At 37.6% G+C, this 26,000-nt stretch overlaps 1 long non-coding RNA gene across 2 annotated transcripts in view; it reads left to right on the forward strand.

Moving 5' to 3' along the window:
* LOC148050275 (uncharacterized) overlaps positions 1 to 26,000 on the forward strand; it is a 186,494-nt gene that overhangs the window by 155,893 nt on the left and 4,601 nt on the right. Inside the window, exons 4-5 of one of the 2 annotated variants that reach the window (XR_015701329.1) lie at positions 25,486 to 25,640; positions 25,775 to 25,882. This is a non-coding gene — a long non-coding RNA (uncharacterized LOC148050275). Of the gene's footprint in view, positions 1 to 25,485; positions 25,641 to 25,774; positions 25,883 to 26,000 lie in introns of those variants that run through there. The other variant, XR_015701330.1, reaches the window with a different exon arrangement.

The raw sequence follows: 26,000 nt of genomic DNA on the forward strand, positions 1-26,000 counted from the left end.
AAAAACTAAAGAATTTTCTCAATTTTGGGCATTTTCAAAACTGAAAATGAGCCACAACAGTGCCAACTACAAACTTTTTCTCTTGATGTGGCTAGGAATGTGGGTGGATGTCACTAGGCTTTAAACTTCTTTGGACATTATTAGAAGGCTCCAAGGTTTCCTTTCAGCCTGTGAAAGCTGTCTTGTGGAATAATACACCCTTAGAAGCCCAGCATTATGTGAACAGGACTTCTGGGATGCAAGGAGTGAGGGGAATCCTGCATCAATGGTCTCTCACATTGTGCTCTTCAGATGAGAAGCTTCTATGTGGGCTACTTAAGGAGCTGTGGGCCGGCAGTGTCTCTGGAGACCTGCTTTGTTGTCCATGTTATTTTGGGTCTGAATTCCTCATCTTCCCACTTTTATGAAGCTGTTGCCATGGTGCAGGAACTGCATCTCTGTGGGTACATATGTATAGATGATACCCCTGTGTCTGTTTTAGTGAGGAAGGAAATTTGTTCCACAGCATTCACCAGTGTAGATTTAAGAGAATATGTTAGTGTAGTAGGTGTAGTAAATGGGATATACTGTTGTAAGCAGGTAGCTTTAGAATCCAAGTCAGTTGTAATTTTTGTTCTATGTGTAAGTTTACTTAGAAACTTGTATTAATTGAAAGGAATGCTTTTACTCAGCTAGGAGTTATTGACCACTTTGAGAAAAAATGTGCACTCTACAAAGTTTAAATTATATAATTGTTCAAGGAGGACTAGTACCTCCTGTGGCATCTTTAGTTAGAGGAAAGAGATAGTTACATTAATCAGGACTTCTGAGGATGCTGATAATGATAATTCTTTTCTAATGTACTGATATAACTCTCAATTGTTTCATATTAAGCTGAAAAAATGGAAAGAGTTAGAAGATGGTACACATTTTAATAGAAGCAATAATTCTGCCTGAAGGGTTGTCTGAATGCTGTGCTGGGGAAATGAAACCAATAGATCCCATTTTACTGAATACAGCTGTGTAGGAAGAAAAGGTCATAGTCCTGGGCCTAATTCTGCTACTGTTTTAAAGCTGATGTTAGTATTTTTCAATTTATTTTATGGTTTTAAAGAGGAGACAAACATACAGATGTAATAATTACTGCAAACTACAAAAGATTTTCTTTGTTTGGATTGTATGCTATAAGCTTATTAGCCAGTGTGACTCAGCTGCCTTCCACTGTCCTCAGTTATGTCAGTTTACACCAGGTAAAGATCCAGCTCACAGTATTTCTTTCCTGTTGATTATTTGGTGCTGATGGGCTATTAGCTATTATGGGCTACTCAGCTATCTAACATGCACTGCATTCATACCCAGAAGTCTTGCTAAATGAGTAGTAACAAGTAACTGCCTTTGAATTTTCATGAGCTAAGCATCGTGGGTCAAATTCTCATTTAGTCTAAGGCACCTCTAGATGCTGTGGCATTATAAAGTGGCCTTATTGTGGATATAAAATAACCCTAGCCTTTTGAAGAATGACGCCACGTGAGTTCTCATAGCTCTTTCATTTACCATAAGCACTTTGCAGTCTGATCCCATTTTCCTTTATATTGTGTCCTTTTGGAAAGTCTAAGTGGTGAAATCCTTAACACAGGCCTGCGGCTGGTAGCTTGTAAACCTTGGAGGAAAACAATCCCTGCCAAACCTCATTAGCAGTGTCTGTTAGTAAGTACTATGTCACCAGGTTGTCATTGTTGTTACAAAATGTGGACCTATTTTAGTGCTGTACCAACTAGTGATGATGTTTAATAAATAATACATTATTGGTCAAACTACTCGTTGATGAGATGTGTACAGCTTTTAATTAGTGTCTTCTAGTATTGTCCCTCTAATTGAAAAGGAGTCCAGAGCTCAATTACCATATAGAAGATAAGAATTGAAAATACTGTAAAAACCTCAAACTCTCATTGTGTTCATGCAACTAAAAATTTGACCAGCTTAGATAATTTGAAGTCACAGGTATGTAAAATCATCACACCCAATAACTGGAATGTTTTTGCTGACAACACCCTACTCTCTGGCATTGAAATATTTGCCTATTCTCATTGTTAGAGTGACACACTAGATAGGATTGATATACCTGGCATGGTGTACATAATTCCTTAAGGAAATTCTTCCTCTCCACTAGTTCTGAAGTAGTGCTGTTGCATATCTTTCGCCATTTGTAAGGCAGTGTTGTCTAATTATTTTCCATGAGAACAGAGCTCAAGAACTGTTGGCTTCAAATCCCTTGTCTATTCCTAGCCCATTCTGAGTCTTGGGGAAAACTTAGTACCTCAGTTTTACCTCAGAAAAAGTAAGAATAACTAATTAGCCCAATTCACAAGGCTTTGCAAAAATTACTGTACTCTTTTTTTAAAAAAAAATTTTACTATATAATAGAAGTGCTAAGTGTTCTCTAGTAGCATCTACAACAATGCTATAAGCTTGAGTAGAAAAAAAATAAGATATCAGAAGTTGTGTTTCTAAAAACTGAGATAGAGATTTTTTTTTTTTTAATATTCCTATATTTTTCTTTTGGGACACTTTCTACCCCCATGGGGTTTATGCTCTACAGGCAAGTACATTACTCTATAGTTATACCACTAGGAAACTCTGGTTGAAAAAAAATATTGTGCTGCAACTACATTTTCTGTATCTATTTCTGTGACTAAACAGAGGACTTCATTCTTCTGGAATATTAATTTACTCCATTTCATAAGCATCAGAATGAAATGAATATTTGCAAAGGTCAAGTTACAGTATATGGCAGGAAAAACATGCCAAAACCAATTAAAATTACTAGGGCTGTATAGGAAAGTCAAACACACAACATATTGCTCACAGGTGCTCTGTGTGAAGCCCAATCCAATAAATGTCAGTCCAGTCATTTACACTAGGAGAGTGCCAGTCATGTAAAAAGAAACAGAAGAACAAATGCTTTATGAGAAACAAACACAATACAAATAAACTCAAAACTGATTATAAAAAATTCACACTGAACAAATATTAAAACGCACGTGAACTGCATTTGGGATTCTGCGAATGTTTTGTCTGGATTTGGGATTCAGTGAATGATTTGTAAAGCAAGAGGTAAATAATTTTTAGTGCTTTGTAAGTCTTTTGAAACCTTGCCTCTGCATCTCTGAGTTTGTTTGTTTTGTTTTTGTTTTTGTTTTTGTTTTACTTTATTTTATTTTAATTCCTCTGTCTTTCTCTCCATATTCTTTGAACTTTGGTTTTCAAAAGGCTGAAATGTACACGAAAGTATGGTGAAATTTAAGAATTTAATCTACGGGGTTGGTTTTTTTTTGTTTTTTGTTTAAGTGCTGAGGACTAAAGGTTTGACTTTTAGCATCTGTTTTGAAAAGCTTACAACCCCCTGACTTTTTAGGAACCAGGACTGGCTTTAAAATCTGCTAAAAAAAGCAAGTTATGTGGGTTTAGTGTTTACTGTAAACATTTCATGATTAAAGCTATTATTACTGACAAGAGAGAGCCAGGTTCATCAGCTACCCACGCTTTCCTTCCCTGTTAGCAAGTGTTGTCTGTATGTGCCACAGTCATAGCTGGAGAATCTAGCACAGGTTGAGAACTACTTGAGTGTAAGAGTGTGTAACAGTTAGATAAATGTTTATAGAGTCACTTTTTTTTTTTTTTTTTTTTGTTTAAATTGATGTTCTGCTTTCTATAAGCCAAAGATCTCATAAGAGGCTACGGATTCTGCGCTGGTAACAGTTTTAGTCCAGTTTCATGCAAGGCACAACCACCTCTGTATATAGGCATCCTAACCAGATCCTCTCTACAGTGCTGCTGGTCACTTCTGGCCTGCTGAGATTTCTGAAAAACTGGAATCAAATGCAGCTGAGCTGAACAAATTTTTAAAGGAAAGTTGGACGTGGATTTCATTCTTTTTTTCTTTTATCCAAAATAAATGTAAGAGCCCTAAAAGTTCTGGAATATGTAGACCTCAGGCATGAAATTTTATACTCATAAAGACTAGTGCAGAGCAAGCAGAAGTAAAACTCACCAGATAAATTGTCTCAACTCTGACCAGAGACCACCCTTTTGGGTAAAAAGCTAACTTGTGTTCCTTACTCATTTAATCCCCTGCTTTTCTGCTGAAAGGGTCGACAAGGGACTCATTCCCACTAGCAACTGGGCTGAAGCCACACATTCATTTCATATATGCCATCAAACAGATCTGTGATACTAATGTTTTTCAGACTCTGTGAATTGGAGTTGGATCTGACCCTGTGACCAGGAGGTTAAAGGCTCCAAATCCAATTACCAAACCCCAGAGATACCAAGCCACTTTTGCTTAAACATGACGTCAGCACTGATGAAAACTGTAGTGAGCTATTTTATTCAGCCAGGTAGACCAGCAACATGAAGGCAAGTTGCTAGGATATGCCCCTTTCAGACAACATATTTCATCTCTTCTCCTTTTCCAGACGTGGTATCAATCTTTCTTCAGAAAGGAAGTGTTGAGTAGTTGAGAAGGATCCTGTGAACATAAAATATACATTCTCATCCTTGGCACTGTGCATATGTTAAGTATTTGAAAATACTGGGTGGTTTCCAAATGAAAAATTGACTACAGCACATCGTTTATTCATGGCCTATCTACGACTGACATTTGATATTCAAGATTCATGCTTAGCAGCTGGTTGATGCCACCTCTTGCCAGTCTTCTTTTTGCTGGTGCTGCTGCTCTGTCACGGCTGAGAGTGACACACACATGCACACAGGCGAACAGTGGCTGACAAAATGTAAATGCACAGGGCAAGAACATGAAGAGTTCTTCTTCAGAGTCATCCCTGGTGCCCTTCTTCCTTGTTCATGTGGCTGTGTGATGGCAAAGGCCCAGTTTTTGTGGAAGACCTCAGTTGTAGGCAAATTTTGCGGCACTGGTGGGCAAGGAGGTGTTTTACTGGAACCAGGCTTTGGCTGGCAATTTGGGAAGAGCAGAGGGGGTTAAATAGGAAAAAATAAGAAACACAAAGACAGACAGGAAAAGGTAGAAGCTTAATAGTAGCAGAACCACTGAACTGATAAGTTACTTTGATCTGTCTGATGGAGATGTCAGAGAAGAACTAGGGTTCAGCCATATTTTGTACACAGTTAGGGCTTTTCTTGAGGACCTGCTATAGACTTGTTATGTTATAATGATTGTTTGAAGTTTTTGGAGGGAAATTAAAGTCCCCTAAAATCAACTAATAAATGTGACCTTATGACTGTTATGACTGAGAGGAAATATTGTGCAAAATCATACTTGAGAGCCCAGAACTGGATGTAGTACTCCAGATGAAGCCTCACCAGTGCCAAGCAGAGAGAAAGGATCACCTTCCTTGACCTTGGCAGTGCTCTTCCAAATGCAGCCAAGATACTGTTGCAAACTTGCTGAGGGTGCACTCTGCCCCATTGTCCAGGTCATTAATGAAGATGTGAGACAGTATTGACCCCTGGGAGTCTTCCTTCCAGTTGGACTTTGATCAACTGATCACAAGCCTCTGGGCCTGGTCATTCAGCCAGTTTTCAGTTGACCTCACAGTACACTTTGGAATTGGAGAGGAATTGGACAAGGGACTATTGGCTCATGCTACCTCAGAGTTGAAGGTATTCAGCATGCAAAAGCATTTTCCTTTTTTTCAGGGAGGGTTCTTTCTTCAACAAGATGACCTCTCCAGAAGATTATAAAAACAACAAATAGTAAATTTCTGAACTCCTCTGAGAAATGTCTAATAAATGACATTGTATTGCTGTCAAGCACGTTCTCTTTGCCAAGAAATAAAACGTAAATATCAATAATTATAATTTAACTACTGCTATAAATAGTACTGTATTCAGTTTTGTTTTATAAAATAACTTTAGTCTCTGTGGACACAGGAACAATTTATGTGTGTTTACAATATTACTAATCATTATTCTGACTGAATTAAGATAAAGGTCTGTTCCTCCTTGGGTGAAAATCATTTGGCCAGTTTCTTATCTGGAAAAGTCTGACAACAACCGCTACTAGTATATATGTTGTATGAAAAGAAAGGAGGACAGAGGAAAATTACGTAGGAAGGTATGGAACAAGAAGGGAGTAAAACTTCTTAGCTAAGGAGAGTGATTTTTTTTCCCCCTGAACGAAGGCAGAAGCAGTAGGCTCTGGATGTCTCATGTACAGTCCTTCTCTGAAACAAGATCATTCACTGAATGAGATCTGCTCCACTGGAAGTGTTTATTTCCGCTGCCAATGGGCAGCCTCATTTGGCAGATGAACACTACCAGTGGCTAAATACTGCTTTGTTTCCTCCATTCCTTCACAACTGAGAACTACATGGACTGCCGGTAACTGGAATGTCAAAGAATGGCAGCTGCTGATGTAATGTTAAATGAACTTCTTTCAAATCTACACCTTATGTATCTAGGTGCAAGTCTCAAATATTTTACTGTGTTCAGGTCTTCAGAGTCAATCTATTCTTCACATGCATTTCTTCACTTCATGTGTTCTGTGATTGCACAGACCAAGACAAACATAGAATCATACAATCATTCAGGTTGGAAAAGACCTTTAAGATCATAGAGTCCAACTGTAAACCTAACACTGCCAAGTCCACCACTAAACCATGTCCCTAAGTGCCACATCTTCATGTCTTTTAAATACCTCGTGCTCCTAGGAATTGAGTATGGGCTTACATAGCAACAAAATTGCAACAACAATTGTATGCACTGCTTGTCAGAATGGAGTGCTGCGTGATAGGAAAAGCTATTGTAAGCCAATTAAAGTAAATACATCTGAAATAAACTATCACAGCTTAGGAACTTCAGTGATGGCTGTTTGGAGTGAATATTACACGTAGAATATCCTATTCTTACTTAATTTATTCTGTTTAAAAAAATAGAGTGCTGTCTTTTGAAAAGGTTCTTTTTTAGACAACCTAGAAGACAAAGCTTGATCCTCTGTTAATTATTTCCCAGGCAAAACTGGGACTAGATATCCATTTGCAGAAGAGAAAGGATCAATTTCGTATATTGTGTGCATGTATATATTTTCCACTGGGATAGATTTCAAAAAAAAACAATGAAAAAAAAAAAGAAATATATTTAATTTAAAAAGCTAAATGAAGGTGGAGGCTAGAATGGGAGGTGAACATGTCTGGGCTTGGTTTCTTGTTTTGGGAGTTTAATGTTAGATACAGCCTAGAGACTCCTGGGGATTATAAAAAATTGAATTTTTGTGATGAAGGATTTTATGGCATTTCTGAAGTATGAAATGTTCTCAACCATTGCTGCAAGCTCAGGCAAGCTTAACATCACCTCCTCAGCATGATTGGCTATTTCATTATGCAATAGAGAAGCAGTGGAATTTGCTTAAGATTTAAAAAGAAAGCTTCATATGCAAGGGGCAATTTACTAGGATTTAAATGTCTCTAAAGGAAAGATTTAAATCTGTATAGGAAAATATAGGCACATTTTCTCTATTACCATTTCTAACTCTTCATGTATACACTGTAAATCTCAAGAGGAGTATGTGCAGGACTTCATTCTAGAGAAGTATACACAGTAGGTTAGTATTTTACTTTTTGCCCATGAGGAAAAATGAAAAGGACACTATTGCCTTCAAAAGGAATTGTGCTGAATTAATGACTTCAGTGTTCCTGCAAATACTGGTGCAAAGAGTGAAAATAGAAAATTACATTTATTTGTTAGATGCCTTCTCTCTAAAGTGTAATTTAAAAAAAAAGATATCAGTGGTGCCAATGTTCAAATTTTCATCACCAAGTGCCAGCTCTTGTCATCTCCATTTTAATTTGCATGTTGTGGGGCAGTCTCAGTAGGCAAGGCAAGTTTTAATGAGCAAACAAACTGTTCCTGAGATCCATTAGATCTTATGGGTTATGCTGTGTCTGTTCAGGCCACTTCCAATGCATCTTGTTTGACTAACCAGTACCAAGTATGGCTATCTACAGGTATAGAGAGCAGAAGTACCACAGTCAGTAATAGACCCTCATGGTTGCTTTAATTTACACCAGATGGACAGGCAAATACACAACTAGCCATGGATCAGGGAAATACAAGTTCAGCCTAAAGACACCCTTGTTTATCCTTCGCTATTGCTTCCATTTCTGTACTGGAAGAGACTCTTCTGTGTTATCAGCAACCTATTTACTTTGCCTTTAAAACACGCAAAGAAATACACATTTGAATACCAAATTTCATACTACTTCTTGGACTGCAGAGTCAAAACATTCTCGTTTGGCATGTAGACTGCATGTATGTCTTCTGATGGGAGGTATTCTCCAATCTGAAAAATAGAACCCAGTCTCTCTCTCTTCCCCCACTCCAGTGTTGGGATACTGAGACCAGTCTGAGCCCTGCTGTCGATTAAGCTGTAAGCTGCTGAGCCTGAGTTAAGAGGTTACTGCTGCACTTTGTGGTGAAGTCATACTGATGCACAATTAACAAACCTTCTTTCATGCCCAGAACTTTAAACATATAACAGGCTTACATAATGGGATTACAGTCAAATCCACCCCCCCCCCTTGGTGTGAAATATCAGCATTGGTTATATTAGCAATCCCAAACACAGGTATCTTAGAGTTTAAGACAGGAAAGACTGTTCTGTTTGATTAGATGCACACAGAGAAAGGGATGACCTGAGCTGGAAACCAGGATGACTTAAATTGTCTGCAGATGTTGTGGGATCTTTCTGCAGACAGTTGGTGATGCCAGATCCCTGGGTAGGGCAGGTGTCACCTGCAGGCACAGCTTTTAGAGGCATTGGATCCCTATGAAATAAAGGTAGGGGAGTTTGAGATTAAGATTTGGAACCAAGACGGAGAATGTCTTTTTTGTTAATATAAGCAATTTTTTTTTTAGGAAAAAAAAGGGTTTTTTTAGTATGAAATAAAAACCTTACATGGGGTGATAGAAAAGGCTACAGAATTAGCATAGAAAGCTCACTGAGAAATGAATCTTTTTTTTCCTCCCTTACTCTCCCTCATTTGTACACCTGGCTGATGAAAAAGGTTTCTTTTACTCTGTATGAACTGCAGGTTTTAAGGATGTTAATTAAAACTAGTGTTTTGATGCTATTGCACAGGCTACTTAATCAATTAGCTGTATTTGCAAAGCACTTTTAAGGACTAATTACTGCCAAATAATAAGTAGGTTTCTTTTATTAACTTTCAGAAACAGAGGATGCCAAGAGGAGAGGAGCCTTGTGTCAGAGCTCAGCAGGCAGCTTCTGATCCTCTCTAATTCTGATTCAACGAGAGCAACCAGGTCAGAGTCCTGACACAGCAGCAGGTTTTGTGTAAAGCAGGGTAGTTACACATATAATCGCTGTTAGGCTTTGCGTTTGGAGGTGTGCTTTTTTTTTTGTCTGTGTGGACTTGGGTCTTCGGTAGGTTAGATGAGACAGCCTGTTGATATTCCTGGGAGCACATGGTTCAGATACTTAAGGCTGTGGTCAGTGGTGTGTCTGATTTGCTGTGGGATCAGCCCTCTGCCCTAGCTAGGCAGCGGAGCAATACTTACATGCTGATACTGTTGCCCAAGTGGGCAAACAGGAGGATTCCTAAGAGGCTCAGTGTAAGTACGCCATTCCCTGTTCCCCCCACTCAACACTGCTGTTCACCACCTGCAGTGGTGACAGTGGTGACCACAAGAAACAGATTTGACAGGCTCCAGTTATGCTCCATTTTCCTTTCTGGGAAAGGACAAGAGAGTTTCACAATGCATTAAATGAAAACTGATGGGCATTGGAGAAGGAGGTATTCTTCCTTTAGGTACTAACATCAACACTGCATGATGTCTGACATGAATGATTTCTGGACAGTCAGGCTATTGAACCATCAGCAGAAGTGTTAGAAGCAGAGGTATAATAAGAGTACTGGTGAAAATAATGGAGAAATTGCATGGCAGTTTGTGGCTAGGAGAGGAAAGAAAACCAGGAGACGTATATTCTAGTCTTGGTTGAATAATATTTATTTGACTTATCCATACTAAGCTCATAGACTGTCCTTCTTGAAAGGAACAAAGTAGAAAGCTCCTAGGGACGTACATGTTGGGTGTCTTTGCAATATAAAGAAAGCAGCTGCAGAGACAAACATTTCAGATTTCAGGAGAGAAAGACACCGTTATTGTCAGCAGTTCCATACTGTGAAGAACATGCAATAATTCACCAAAGGAAATACGTTCTTAAGCACTTCCCTGAATAGAAATTAAATCATTAAATTAAGGCCTAAAGATCCAATTCTATCTTTGGTAGATACAACGGTAGGAAGCTGAGTAATACTTGCAGTCCTAAATAGTTGTATTGGCTTCAGTGGGACTCTGGGAGGTTTCTCTCTAACTTTGGTACAAAAAAACTGCAGGCCTGGACTCCAAGCATGCTAGAGGGGCAGAATGAAGAGATGATAATTGTTGCTGGTCCCATGTTATTATGGTGTCATCTACAACGGCACATAGGAAAAGGGGAGGTTTCAGAGAAACCTGAGAAATAGAAAAAATAATTTTAAAAAAATGTGTTATAAGTCTCCCTTTGTCTTCAGCATTATCTATGTAATAAAAAAAAGGAATATAAAATTGAGGATGGTACATTCACTTCTCTGCTAAAATATAAGTTACTCATGTGCATAAGTAAGTCTGTGTTTATAGCTCAGGTTTTTAACCTTAACATGCAATTTCTTTGCTTTTGTGAGAGTTAGTAGGAAGATTAACATTTCTTAGATGCATCTGCTGTGCTTGTTAGCCTGTTATCTCTTTTAAGGCATAAAAGAATAAAAGTATAAAAGAATATAAAAAGAACAATATGCCTTGTGGTGGAAATTAAGGTCATGTGTTTACATGTTGATACAGTAAGGTTACTGAAGAAATATTCTAATTAATAGTGTAAAAACTCTTACAGACAGGTAGTGGACTGGCTGCTGTGACCTATCACATCACTTTGCGCTATTCCAGCAGCACCACAGAGCAAGTAACTTTACAGAAACAACTGGGGATATCTTTTGAATGCTTGTTTTTTCCTATCCCCTAGACTTTTGTAGTCTTCAACACAGTAAGTACGTACAGTTATCCCTGGATACCTGGCTGGCATACTAGGGTTTTAGGCAACAGTAATTTTGAGCAACTGTGTCCCTTCTCTAAACTTACCTTATGGTCTCATTTTAGCAAAGCATATCCAGATAAGAAAACTGGATAATTTACTTCTGGAAACTTCTCATTTTGGTAATTCTACTGTTTCATGTGTGGAAGTGCTACTTAGTCCAAGTCTAGAACCTCCTGTTTTTCTGTTCGTTAACAGTATGCCTGGGGGTGTTGCCTTCTACATGAATATGAACTGAGTTTCTGTTAATGGATATTGTGCATGCTAGACAGTAATCACTTAGCAAAAAAATGGTAACTTGAAAAGCTGGTGTTTCTGAGATTGCAGTCTGTCTGGCTAAGCATAAACCCACTACTTGTTTGATCTAATTGTCCTCTCAAAGAACCACTGATTCCCATTTTCATAAAATCCATGCATGCCAGATTTCAGCCTAAAACACACTTTTACACACAGGTTACAATGCCTTAGAGACATACTCCCATTGACTACAGCAGTGTGAATTGTGCTCATCTTGGATTTAAGTGCTGCTATTTATAAAAGTCTTGGTGGTAGATGCATCCTTCCATTAAGACAGATGTGAAGCAAAAGTAGATGAATGGTTCAGAGAGGGTGTAAAGAAGGAATCTGTCCCGCAGGCTTATGAAAGGCTGAATATGAGGAAATGCACAAGAAATTCTTGCATTGAAACTCAGTTGGTTGTTCCCATCTCATATGAACTTTGAGAGTCCATAAAAACAAAGCTGATATTTGATCTCCTTTTGAATCAGTTTGCTTTGTGATGGTATCATGCAATAGCTTTGCTGAGTAGAATTTCAAAATCCTCATTCAGTGCCCTGGATTTGACCCACATATTAATGAAGATTTTATACTGCCCTTGGAAAATGAGTATTTAGAGCTGCCTTTGTTTCTTTGGAAGTAAAAGGGGTTTTATACATTTTCAAGTGCTGGTCATCTTTTTTCTTTTTTTTTTTTTTTATGATGATAATAACCATGGTGATTTCTGACAGATGTTCACAGTAGTTTTTCTTTTCACTTTCTAACTAGAAAAATGAAGCTGTTACGTTACAGTAGAAAAAGGATCTTCCCCTGGATCCTGTTGACTAGAGTTCAAACAGGAAAAGCATTGTAATGAAAAAAAACCAAACAAACAAAAAGACATGTCGACTTCAGCATTATGTTTGTAACAGACACCATTGTGGAAGATGTCTCAACTGAGCATCATCCAACGGAAAAGCATTTGTCAGGCTTTGCAAATTATTTCATGCTTTTGACCCTCCTCAGGCATGTTCCGTAATGTCTAACATTTGAATTCTCTCCCATTTGTTTGAACAAGTGTCCCACCTTGGAATTTATTCAGTTACTTTTCTAATATGGCAATAGTGAAGAGAAAAATATTTTTAAAACTTCAGGGGATAATGTGATAGGAACAGTATCTGAAACTGCTCTTTAACATATTGACTTTAAAAGCAGCGTCAGCTTGACTAACAAGTAAATATAGAGTGGATGAGGTAAAAAAATTAAATGCTTTGAATATTCAGTATAGCCCTCTCTGCAGTCCATATGGTTAGCATTCGCCTGTCACTGTTTGAATTCAAATGCAATAAGGAAGCCCAATGGCAAAAGTGTCATCCTGAGATCAGATCAGCAAAGAGAGGATAGTTGGTAACAACCAGCTTATATCTAATCATAAGGTATTTTACTCAGGAAAGACAGGGAAAACATCCAGACACTGGGTTCTCATAAACTTCAAATGATGTGTGTTTCCAAAAGACACAGAACTTAGTACTTCACTTTCATAGTATAGCAATCGAACTTTGATTGGTGCTCTGAGAAAATTGTAATTCATTGTTAACAGCCAGTGCTTACTATTAGATACCACAGCATAACCAGGGCTATCTCCTATTGCAAAAATCTGTAGGTAAACTCATCATTCTTTGACTGAAAAAAGAAGTTTATTTTCCTGCTCTAATGCAGTACTTTCTGAGGATAGTACATAGCTGACTGTTTCTGTTTATTATTTAGAATTGCAATTCCCTATTTTCTTTGGTTTCTTTCTTCACAAAGTAGCTTGATAAGAAACATGAAACTTTGGATTCTGATTTCCTCTTCATAGAAAGCCAAAAATCTACCTTGGGAAGAGATGAATTATTGTTTACATCATTGACTCACCGCAAAAGCATGAGGTTTCTGATAACTTTAAGAAAAACAGATTCTTAGTTACTATATGTACGAAAACTGGCACTGTCCTGCCATTCAAAACCCAGATGATTTCACTTTATCTCCTTCTAATTGTTTCTACTAAGGTTATATTAAAATTGTAAACTTACAAACTGTTGTTATTTTTGTTCCAACCTAACTTGCAGCATTAGTAGCAGAGCCTCATTTGCATGATCACATGGTTACTGGCAATCTGCATCCTGGAAAACTTGGAGTCTGAACAGCCCTAATTAACAGCAAAATGGAGCTGGAAATTAATTGGCATCAGACTAGGTGGAGAATAGAACTCAGAGAATAGAACTGTCTTGCAGTCTGGTTCCTGACTCAAAAATCTGTATGCACAGCAAATATTTCTTTTTTACCTAGATTAGAATAAGATTTCCACCTGCCGTGTGGGTTTTTCCTATCTTTATCTTTTAGAACTTTTTACTAACTTTTTGATATTTAGAAACCTTTAAGTATAGCCAATAATATTTTATATATTTGATTAAACAGTCCATATAGTCATAACAGGAAAACTGACTGGGAACTATTTGCTCTTTTTTATTTCTTTAAGTTCTGATTGGTGTTTATTTCTTTCCTGAATGTATGTTAACATTAAGTTGAAGGCAAGGAAAGAAGCTGGAAATACTGTGGCACAATGCTAATTTGAATGGAAGTCATATCTATGAGATGAAGTTCAGACCAAAGAACTGATGATGATTTTAGCTGTTGATTATTTATCTAAAGGCAGTGAAGATTAATCTTTATTATTTACTGAGGCCAAAGATTTATCATGGAACTGATGTTAATTGGCTCAAACCATTTTCTTGGGACATCTAGGATCTTATTTTCTAACAAACTAACACTTCAGAGGCCTAGAAATTTGTGGTTTGGCATCTATCTATTTGAAATAGAATTTCCACAGACTTGGTTTGTAGCATTTAGATTGTGATGTGGTCTAACATCAGGCACTAGATGAACGCTTGCGGTTGAAAGAGCAAGGGTCTGAGGTTTAGGTGTTACTTTGAGCCAGGAATCATCAAATCTAAATTGTTTTATGTTTGCTGTCTTTTAACATTTTTCAGATCCATCCATTCTCTAGCCATTTTTGTTGCTTACTGTCACTTCTAATTTAACCCATTAACCCTGTTCTCTCCACTGCAAAAATTTATAGCTAGGAGACTGGCATAATTTCATTCAGAAGGAGTTTTAATAAAACTCCTAAAGTGCAACATTTCTTTTCTGCTTCATATAAAAACCTGATACTTTTGGGTTTCTTTATGTAAGCACAATTTGAAATTCAGTAGGAAATGGAACTATTGGGAAATTAGTTATAAAGATGGCAGTCTAATACAATTTTGTTTTAAAATTTATGTTATTTCCAGTGATTAAGCAGAGTTTTAGCATTGCCTGGAGTGCTTCGTTCATGGAGAATGATTGAGGAAGTAATTACAGTGAGCTACCTCTTTGACAGTGTCTGCAAACACTAGAATTGTGCTACCAGATTAAAATTACATTTACAACCCTGAAATTATTACCGTTTTAGAAGAAAGAAGCTATAGATTGCAGGGAGGAAATACTACAAGCCAATCCACATGTTTAGTATAATTTTATCCATGTTTAAAAAAAAAATTATAGCCATTTATGTATAGTTATAAGAAATATCTCAACATATTATCTTAATATATCAGTATCTCAACATATTTCAACAGAGCTTTTCGTTATCACACAGTCCCGCCTGTTATAAGGAAAGAGCTACTAGTCTGAAGATTATTTTTAAGATGTTCTCAGGTTTTTTAGAGCATCTCATCATCATTAGAAAGCACAAATCCCTTAAGGAAGAGTCTGTTCTTGGGCAGCAGAAGGGAGAAAGGGAGTCAAGGTTATTGGAAACTAAAAGAAGCAATCCACAAAAATATTGTAACTTTATCTTTTTCTGCTCACCTGAGTACTGTGAGATACTCACTTTTCTTTTTTATCGGGGGCAGAGCTAGTATGATGCCAGTAAGACTCAGCAGTAATCACCCTTTATTTGAATACAGGGATTATTCAGGGCCTGAGAGCAGAGGGGCTTAGCAGGGTAATTAGTGTTCCCCGCCAGGCTGGTTTGGTGCAGCCACACACTTGCTGAAGAAACAAATATTACTTAATTAATTTAAACATAAGCAGGCAGTTTTAGATGTAATTCTTGCTTTCACATCAGACATGTCCAACCTTATCTGTATGTGGGCAAAATGGATATTTAAAAGAAAGAAAAAAAACTTCTGGGATGTTGAATCATCCAGATATGCTGTGGCTGATGAAATCATCCCTTCCCTGAGCACAAGAACTCTGCTCTCTTACTATGTAAATATTGGATGCAGCCAGGCACCATAATGCAACAATGGGCCATTAAATAAGGCACTTCTGAAAAGGTCATTTTTTTCCAAATCACTATGCTTTCACTGTGGAGAAAATTAATTATAATAAAAACAGTGGCCATAAATTTGTTTTTATAACCCCTTGTCTTCAATCTAGAATAAATTAGTCATCATCATAACAGGCCATGATATTAAGATTTACAGTCTAACTTTTTCCCCAGTGTTATTTCAGTGTTATACCAGGAGTGACTTTGATCTAAGTGTCTATCCTGTGAGTTATAGAAGGTGGGGAGCCGCCTTCTTCCTTTCCATTAATCGCACTGTATTGCCACCTAGAGAAAATCCGCCTTTTTACTGTGGTTGCTGTTATTCTTTCAGCATTCTTTCCACTGTGCTTGTGGACTTTTCCACTATGCCATGTCATTTTGCCTCTAAGGTGAAGGCCCTATGATAAAAAATTCACATCTCTGAGCTTTCTCTACAAAGTAGTTCAGAAGTAGAAGTTTGAGGAGCACTGCTGGACCATACATAGTTGAATTCTTCCTACCTGTCACCTGAAAGGACATCAGTAGACTCAGTACCTCAGTGCTTGTTTGACAGAAGTCTTTGTCCCCTTTTGTTGTATCAGCAAAGCTTTTTACTGATCTTCAAGAGCAGAAGGCAGAAGAAAGATGACCTTCTAACCTTCTTGAAAGCAAACTGCTTTGGACCAGTCAGGATTACAGGTGTTTAGTTCTCTATGTTTAGCCCTTTTTGTGACTCAGCACCTTGCAGAAGTCTTTCTACACACATGCCCAGGAAAGTAATGAGTGGTTCAAATAGTGGCAAGTAAGACTCAGCTTTTTGTCAAAATGGATCATCCTGGCTGTAGAATCTGCTGTCGTTAGTGAGGAAGAGTATTTGCTTTATATTTCCACTACTTCCTTTTATGTGCATCTGGTTAGAAAGCAGTATTTCCTATGAACATTTTCAAGAAAGATTGTTTTCCTTCATTGTTTTATATTTTAAAAAATCTGGTTTCTTAAACCAAGTTTGTTTTTTTTTTTTAATTGGGAAAGTTCTTACAAAACAGTTATCATGAAGGTTTTCTTGTCCATAAAGAGGTTTGAATGGAAACATTCTATTATCTCTGCTTCTAAAGTATCTGCTTTAATCTGGGTATAGATCTGAAGAGCAAAACAGATGATAGGACAAAATTGCATTTGTACTATTATTATCAATTATATAATGCTAGCTGTCAATTTTGAACAACGTAAAAGAATTTACAGCAATCTATCTCTAACAGCCCTAAGAAAGAGAAATTTGGTAGTTAAGAATACTGGGTGAAACTCTGCTCTGTAACAATAGTACAACTGCTTTGAAGTCATTACAATGAACTGCAGGAAAATTATTCCCTTTTAGATTTCATAATCTGGGTATTACAGTAAGTGTGGATATTACAGAACCATCTTAAACACTTCTTTTTTGCTAATATCCAGATTTTCTGGATAAATCTGTCTTCTCAGCAAAGAATCAGTAGTGCTAAACATACTTTTAGTAATTAACGCATGATTACACCAGAGCAAAAACTATATAGATTTATACGATTGTTTATTCCAACTTTATGGAAATACTAAGATGATTTATTTTTTCCTTCCTTTGAAAACATGTGAAGGAGTAGGAAGAGTATTTTTGTTTCATAACCTATTTAGCCCAGCCTACACCACATGCCCAAATCAGCTCTAGCTGAGCATTTTCCTTAACACTTTTACTCTTCTTTCATGATTTTCCTGGGACCTTTGCCACTATGTTGATTAATATGTCAAACCAAATGTTGTGAGTGAGACTTTCGCTACCTGGAGTGTGAGACATACTGGCACAAGTTGCAGAAATGAACTTTAAAGTTCAGATTGTTTATTAGTTTTTTTTGTGGAAGTGAAATAGCAAGATGTGGTGGTGAGAAAGAGAATCATTTGATCAAATTGTCCTTCATCCAATGCTGGGCAAAAAGCAGACCCACAGATGAGAGCTACTGCTAATACAAATGTTAAGCCTATCACTGTAAGTCACACAGAAGAAAATCCAATGGGAAGAAGACCCTAATGTACAGGACTGGAGTTAAGGTCTTTTAATTAAATTTAAAGATTTTCTTCCTCATGGGAAAGAATATAATTAGATATTTTCTGACAACTATTTGACCTGCAGATGCTTGCATCAGCAGACAGACGAGTGCATTGAGAAGTACTAGTAAATCATAATTATGAGATTTTGGGAACCATTAATTAATTATATGACATCTTGTTTTCTAACTGCTGAGATAATAAGATAGTAAACAAGTATCAGCATCTTAGGTAATAATAAAGGAGTGTTTTAAATTAGTAGTCAGAATCTAGGGCTGGCTTGAGGAAAGCAGCTGCCACATGTTCAGTCCACTGTTACTGTCCTGTCAACTGCTACCAACTGTACTCCAAATTAGAAAGCAGCCAAAATGAGTATTATGAAGTAATGTAGTGAAGATATTTCTGCATTAACCTTAAGGAGACCCTAATTAAAGGAATATGGCCAACGCATAAATCTTTATGCCCCTTCTAACTTCAGTGAAGTTAGATCAGAAGCGATTTTGGTCCCTGAGCTTTGAGCGCAAAAGTCATACTCTAATTCTGTCTAGTTCAGCAAGTAAGCCTGTTGTGTCATTTCAAATTGGCATTCAATACATTACATGTTAATCTCTTCAGTCTCTTTGTGCTGTAGAGGTAACAGCTAGTGATGTAGGCAAGTGCCAGGAGCTAGATCCCCAACTGGTGCATGTACCATAAAGGCAGCAGGGAACAGAATGTAGCTAAATAGGCGGAGAAAATAGGTACATGCCCCTCAGCACAACAGGACAGGGTGTTCTCCTTTTTATGAATCATAGATTTGCTACCAAACCCATTAATTTGTACGTATCTTCATTTGTATCCTATCTTGGCAGGTATCAGTAGCCATTTGGCCTCCAACATAACTGCGGGGCTCATATATTCATCCAGTGTGGAGGGGAAAAATCCCAAAGCTATTCTGAATTATTCTTGCAGGAGCTGATGTACAGTAGTGGAAAGCATTATAAAGATTTTTCGTTATAGAAATGAAAACTGTGTTTCATCGTCTCTGAACTACTCACTTTAGAGATGCAAGAAAGTACAGTACACTCAGAGAATGCCAAAAGGAGATGTATTCCAAAGCAGGATATCCTCCAAGAAATCAGATGATTAATGTAGCAGAGGTTGCTGTTGATTCCTGTGTATGTTGGAAATGCTTTGAAATGAGCTAGATTTAAGCAGGTACGCTAATGGTTTTATTCTAAGTGCTTGAAAAAGGAGGTGGTTTGTTTACTGAATAAATTTGCAGCTACTGTCATTTTAATCCTGAAAAATTGTTTTGGAAAAGGCACCTGGCCCTTCCAAGGTGCAGATATAAAATGTGAAGAAGCAATTACAGACACCTTCTCCTTTCAGCAGGGATAATCTAAAAGTGAAGCCTCTTTTTGGAAGGCTTCTGAAGAGAGAAGCTTTACAAGACAAATTTGTTATCTTGTTTTGTTCTCAAATGCCTGGATAAGGGTATTAGAAGCCCCATCATCTGGATTCCCAATCTGGTGAGAGGTTTCAAGCTTTCATAATTAAAGTTTCTCTCTACCAAGAAAAAAAGAAAGAAGAAAAAAAAGTAGCTATCATTCAATCTCAAGTATAAAACTGAAGCAAAACTACAGCTCTGAAGCTACACTGATAGACAACTGCTTAGAGACACACTACTCCAAGACAGAGCTGAGAAGTCTGCTCCCACTTTGGTCAATTTTTACACAACTGCTGTCTGCTCTATCTACTTCTTGATGGGATCAGTAACTAGCTGCCAGTGGAAAAAAAATCAGTTTTTCAACGCTTTTACCTTCTCCTCACCATTGCCTGTCCACAACTTTCAGTTTGCATAGAGAAGCCATCCTATAGCTGTACTGTTCTCTAATAGTGAGAATGTTACAGGCAACCAAAATAGTAGTATTCAAATCAAATAGCGAGAACACATCTCTGGATTTTTACGAGCAAACAAATTACTCAAGATATGTTTTTTGCCCAAATACAGAGATTAGTGTAAAACACACAGGTATGCAGTTAAGGGATTGTTTTCAATCTCTGCCTAAGGGCCCAGATTGGCACATATTATCTGTGTATGGACATAACCTACGTTTAATTTGAGCAAGAGCTGTGAAACTTTTCAGTTAGTTGACTCAGTTGTCATGCTTTTGCACTACAGCAATTTTACAGTGTGTGTAAACTTCGGCTAAAGGAATAGGAAGACCAGCAGGAGCAATTAACTTAGTACTATTGACTTCTCTATGGCCAGAGGGAACAAACCCAAAAATTCACAAGTCTTTTCTGGGGGTTGAGAATAATATATTTTCCTGACAAAAGTGCTAAAGGATGTGGTACAAATAAGATCCTACTCTAAATTTGACAGCTACATTAGAATTGTAAAGCATTTAAAATATAGTACCTATATGTAATGTTCAAATAGTTTGTGACTCTCTCAAGTTAGCTTTTAATAGATATTCGAATGTGTAGTTTTCACTTGCACAAATGCAACCACAAGCAAATTCTGAACTGAAGGTCATGAACATTTGGCAAAAAGGCATTTTAAATGAAGATTATTTTTTTCCAAATATTCAGAGCATGCATTTTTTCCTGGTTTCCATGAGCCATTTCCTTAACCATTAAAGGTTCTGAAATGTTGCATTTAAATACATTTAAATGTAGAACTTGAAATCACTACAGTTTGTTAATTACATGTTCTCTGTTAGATAAACTTGCCATCCTGGAAATCTCTTATGCCCCATGTTTTCAACAATATGTAGTGAAAACTGGCATACCTTCGTAACCCACCATTTGAATGAATACTGATCTCTTGGGACCTTACAAACCCTGTAGTAACCAAGGAGTTTCTAAATCTGCTGAGTCTAGATGGTTATTGATCACTGTATCTACCTCCTGATTTCTCAGGCATACATTCATGCCTGCGTCACATACACATGTAATATCTTTTTTAGCCTGCAAGCACTGTGGGCTTGTTTCCTAGAATCAGTATTACAGCTCTCTGAATTTGCTACTTGCTTAAATGTATTTGTCAAACTTGTTTAATAAGAACTGCCAAAGTTCTGTCTTCTAATTTATCTCCTTAAGAGATCATGTGGCAGAAGGACACGGAACAGAAAAAAAGGAGTCTTTTAGTGATTCGTTTTTGAAATGTAAAATCAGTTCTAGGACTGTGGAAAACAAAAAGCTACTGATCTCAGATCATTGCCATCTGAATTCTGAGTTCGAACCAAATTGTTAGGAGACAGCCTTGCCAAACCACTTTGCTGATCTTGCTTTTAAATTTGGTATAAACTCTGTGGCTTGCAGATGTGCTCTTTTTGCAAGGTAACAGCTGTCCTTCAGGCAGTTGCTTGTTTCCACCATGGAGATGCCAAACTTTAGCTCTGACAGTGACTAAAATAAGCATGATGTGAGCACTAAAGGTCAAATTTTCTAGCATCATTCTCGACTAGGATGCCTGACTAGCAATATAACCAAGTGCAAGATTGGGAATTCCTCCTTGCTCTGTGAAGATTCCTTGAGAGGGGAGATTTATTATCCAGCAGACCATGCACATCTACAGAGGAGCCCTGTGAATGGTGTGCTGAAAGGATAAAAGGACCACAAGATCTTCTTTAGGCTGCAGTAATGGTCATAGAAACAAGAGAAGGTAATAATATCCCTTCCAGGTACCAGCCCTCCCTCACAGTTACATGGTTGTGTGAAAGGGTGGACTCCTCAGTGCAGAGATTTAATTTTCTAACCTTGTTGCTGCATCAGGGAGCCTGCCAGATTAGCATTTGTTTTGTGATCAGAGAAGGTACTGGAACAGGTTCCACTTTACAATCAGTTGTCTTTTTTTGACAGTCAGGTCTTTGGTAAGAATATTTGCAAAGCAACAATAAAAATTGAAGTACACTCTAATACTCTGTACTCACCATTAACTTCTGAAATATTGTTGTGCATTAATTCTAACAGTTACTTTACAAAACCGTTTACCAAAATCTTGGATGCTAGAAAAAAGAAAAAATGCTGTTGATGTTATACCAGAGCTTCCCACAAATTGGTTCTTGGTGTGGAACAGCCTACTTCACTCCCTTCCTGATACAGCATCCACCCACAGTGCTTTTCTTCTAAAGGGAACAAACAGCTGGAAAACACACTAATGTTATTCTGTTTAAAGTTCAAGTTAAATTTAACCAGTTGCCTGTGCTCTCAGACAGCTTCAGATTGAGAAAAATAAGGTAACAGTACAGGACTGATGCTGAGTTTGAGGAGAAATTTCAAAAGAAAAGAAGTGTTTATTTTTTAAGTGGGTATTTGTAGTAGCTTTCTAATGTTTCCACTCAAATAATGCCTAGCAGGTGCTGGTACAATGGTAATAAACATATATATCAGCCATTTTGCTGATATACTTGAAAATGCTTTACAAATAGTAACATGCTGTTATTCAGAAGAGACCCACAAAGAGGCTAAGTGATTTACCTAAAACCTCATTTCATATCTTAAATATCATTGGCTTCTTCAATGCTATGCCCTTATTGACCACAACCAATTCTGGTCAACCTGCACAATTCTGGCTTAAGCAAAATTCCATACTGTATAGGGTCTGCCAGCATATACACACTGCAGCACCTGTGACTTTGATGTATAGGGTCAAGAAAGGCCCTCTGTCTCCTGTAACTCTTTATCAGGACAGTAAAACTATGGGGGATGCAAAAAAAACCAATTGTATATTTTACACCTGATGCCTGCTCTAGAAAAAGTCTGTGTTTTAGCCTTATTTTAGGGCAGTGCCTCCTCTTTTTTCAGAGCTACTAGTGCAACGTGCGTACTAAACAATGTGGGCAGTTTGTGGGTAGGTGGGTTTTTTCACCCTATGCTCTACTTATCAATCAGGGCATTTGCCAGAGAATTTGCCTTGATTGCAGAAGGCCTAAGAAAATCGACTAAATGTGAGCAATTTTTCAGTTGCCCTGAAGAAGATGCTACTCCTGCTGATTCTTAGAAGCCTTGTAAGCTAGTAGCTGTTATGTGTTAGAAGATTTGCTCAGGCCAGAAAACTCCTAAATAGCCAAAGTAGCTACTCATAGTACTAGAGAATCAGAATGAAGGCAGAATACTGAGATATATCTGACTTCATTAATTGGGGGGGGGGGGGGGGGAGAAACAAATTGATGCAATATTTAAACCAGAAAATCACCATAATGACAAATGACAACCGTGTAGCGTGCAAAATCTGCTAATAAAGCGTCTGCTGTGGTTGTTATTAAAACTAAACTTATGATCCATGATTATCTAACCATTAAACATAAGTGGGGGCTAAGCTGGATATCTGTGTCAGATGGTATTTCAGTGCTGTCTGGACTGAGAAAGTTACTCATCAGATTTGATTTCTGATGCCTCCCTTCTCTGAAGATTAGCCCCCTAAGGAGTTTACAGGCATTTAGAAAGATTCCTTCCTCCCTCCCTTTGTGTCCTCTTTCTCTTCAGTAATTACACTGTAAGCTTTCTTTAAGTTTAATTTGTAAACCTTTAAAAATGTCTTGTGTAGAATAGCTGTGCCATGGTGAGGTGGCTGACCGTAGAGTAATTCTGCATTGCCAGAGGAGCATCCCTCCTACTTGTGTGTAATTATTCTTGCCCAGGTGAAATTTCCTGGACCTATAGCAGCAATAGTGTAGGTCCCTCCACCAGTCAGGTTGTTTGAATATATGGGTATTTTTGCCAGAGTTACATCAGCTAAAATAAAGTTAAGAAAAAGGCACATTCAACTGAGATAGTAGTTGGTACATTAGAGTTTCTTTTTGATAGATGTATGATAAATTTTTTGTTGTCAAGAAAATTGTTTACACCATTTGACTAATGGGATGGATGGTCTGTTTAGGAGAGAAAATAGACACACATGGCAGTGGAAAAAATGGGGTGAAGTAAGGTCAATATATGTTCTGTTAATTCATGCATGGCTCCACACCAGTTGATTTCTTTTTAGAGGCTACTGCTTTTTCTGCTGTTAACAAATATCCCATTAGCAAAAAAGTCCAGAGCTGACCTTCAGGTGATGAGACTGCAAACGTAAAACCAAATCCCTCTTCCACTATGTATGAAAAAGTGTCATATTAAGCACTAATTGCATAATATAAAAGCACTTGCAAGTAACAGCATGGGTAGATTTTCTAGATAGCTCAGTGGTTTATTGGCCTGCTTAATATAACAAAAATATTGAAGAATGATTTTTTTTTTTTTTTTTTGCCTTTTCTGAATCAGGAAAGCTATCAGAAATTAGTAACATGTATTACCTGGCTCAGTGGCAGTGCCAGCTCTTTGCTGATCTCCGCCTTCTTTTAGTAGGGCAAACAGGAGACTGGAGAGGGTTCTCACCAACACAGTTATGTTGTGCTGCAGGCTTTTATCTGCTGAGACCTCAGATGGATCGACAATGATTCCCTCCACAGGTCACTTAACAACAGGGTAACAATTTTCAGCCAGAGCTAACCTGAGTAGCTCTGAGCAGGTAGCTTGGAGGAGAAAGTATCTGCCTGCACTATATTACACCCTTAAACCATTCAGATTTGTTCTCCAATTTCTATATAGCAATCATCCAAATTACAGAGCAAAAGGTTTTGTGAATAATGTGCGAAGTACAGCCAGGATTCTTTTAAAAATCTAACAGTCAATAAAGTATTCATGCTTTCTGGAATGAAGTTGGGCCTCTATATATCATTGATTCTTTATTAATGATTTCATTTTAAATACTGCTATCCTGATTCACAAAGGAAGCAGTTTCCATTTTCCATCACTCTTCTGTTAAATATCCAAAGGCAGAATTTTCTGCTTACAGAAAAAGTAATTTCACAGATGACCACAATTGCTGAGGGCCAGATTTGGAAAATGATAATCTTCTCCCCTCTTTCTCCGAAAGTTCCTGTCCTTGTTCATTAGCCATACACAGCAAGAGATGAAGCAAACTGTATGAGACGTCGTAATTGGGTGTCTCCCACTGATGCCACATTAATATGCCATTAGACTAATATATTTTACTGACACACAGATATGGTTTTCAGAACAGATCTGGAAACCTGACAAGCTGGATATTGTATTTTAAAAGACTAAAATGATTTATACATTTAGTATTTAAAAATTTCTTAATTTGCAGAGTGTGTTAAAATCTGGCTGAGACCCTACCATGTTATCACATCACTATAGAAAGCAGGTTGCCGAAAATACATGTGGAGCAGTGGGGCACAATGCTGGTACTGCTAATGAGATGTCCAAGCCGAAATAGTACAAAGACCTCATACTTTAAGCCCTGAAAGTGAGTACCCTATATTCCCTGCAAGTGGGCTGTCTACAACATAACTGCAGCATGTACTGCAAGTGTATGGGCATTACTTTCTTTACATAAGGACATACTATCAGAGAAATTTAACTTTCTCCTTAAAGTCATCAGGTAACATGCACTCCTACATGAAGACATAACCCAAAATTCAAGCACCTTGTGTTAGTCCATTTGAAGCCTTTCTATCAGTCTGATGAAAAAGTGGACCAGAGCTATAGTGTATGAACTGTGAGTATGTTAGATTTCTTTCTAGCATGGGAATACTTGCTTTAAGCCTTATGTGAGTTGGAAATGGTTTCAAAGCAGGCAGTTCGAGGTTTAGGCACGTTGCTCCTTTCTCACAAACAAATCTCAATGGGAAAAGTGTTCGAGGTAGATTTTTGTCATCTTTTTTTTTTTTTTTAGTTGAATGGCAGATGGAGAAACTCTTTTCAAGAGAACTTGGAGCATGGACACTGTACTGGAGAGAAGAAAGAAAAAAAAGAGAGAACTGCAAAGAAAGTTTGAAGAGCCCTGTGCTCCTGAAGGGCTGCCAGCTCTTCCTTTTTGCAGCATACAAGGTGAGTTCTCTTTGAATGATTTTGGCATATTTTTATGCTGAAGAGCTATGTGTCGCTAAGCAACATTTAGCAGTGTGTCAGCACATGGAAGTTGCCTTTGGTACTTTACATATCTGTGTCTGCTCTCATCCCAGATTCTGTTAGTAAGATGAAAGGTCCTTCTATGAATTGATACAGGATCAAGGTGTATGCTGAGAATGGTATAGAGATCAGAAGCTGAGCTCTTTCAAAGCTAAATGGGCCATAGCAAAGACTACCAAGCTAAACAAAACGTAGGACTTGACCGAAACACCACGAAGTGTTCTCTTTCCTTTAAACTATGAACTGTCTTCCGTGTTGCAACTGTGGCATTTTACTTTC

The sequence above is a fragment of the Nipponia nippon genome, unplaced genomic scaffold (genome assembly GCF_047370975.1).
Source record: "Nipponia nippon isolate SJK-2023a ecotype South Korea unplaced genomic scaffold, ASM4737097v1 scaffold_9, whole genome shotgun sequence".
NCBI lineage: Eukaryota > Metazoa > Chordata > Aves > Pelecaniformes > Threskiornithidae > Nipponia > Nipponia nippon.